The sequence below is a fragment of the Plasmopara halstedii genome (genome assembly GCF_900000015.1).
Source record: "Plasmopara halstedii genome assembly, contig: Scaffold_287, whole genome shotgun sequence".
NCBI classification, from domain to species: Eukaryota; Oomycota; class Peronosporomycetes; order Peronosporales; family Peronosporaceae; genus Plasmopara; species Plasmopara halstedii.
Window position 1 is genome coordinate 512,435 of NW_020187208.1, and position 653 is coordinate 513,087.

Genomic DNA, 653 nt, shown 5'->3' on the forward strand with positions numbered 1-653 from the left:
CAAAGACCGGCCGTGGATGGGCGTCGGAGCCGCCTTATGGGCAGCCTCAAGATGCCGCATCTGAGCTCCGTCGAGGTTATTGGTGATTACACCACGTTCCTCGGTTGACGAGAAGTCAGGGAACGGACATGGGGTCAGCAAGACACGAGCAGGGCTCGTATCACGCCACTGGCGCAGCTCGCCTTCCTCGTCATCCCATGCGGTAAAAGGAGTGTCAGACTCGTAGTCAACCACCTTTTCATCCTCAACGAGGTCACTCGTTCCCGCTAGCGTGCGTGGAGCGAGTCGCTCGTGCTCATCGAGCCTAGGATGTACATCCCCCGGTGCCGCGGACGTACTGTCATTGCACCGCGTGCGGGAGACGAAGTTGGGCTCTGCCCGTGTTCGCTGTCAGAACCAGCGATGCTTGGTGACTTCAGTGTCGTTGACACAGGGCTCATTGAGCAAGGAGATCGTTTTATTCCAACGAATTAAGCTGCAGTGTATAGCGGACACGCGAGCCTTGTTGAGGCAATAATCGATCGGAACTGTAAATGTTTTAATCTTAATGGGGGGGAGAGTAACGGGGTTACACGTACCCTGGTAACAGGGGGGGGTGTCACATAAAATGTGCATGGTGTGACTGCACCCAAACATGAATACGGTATGTGGCT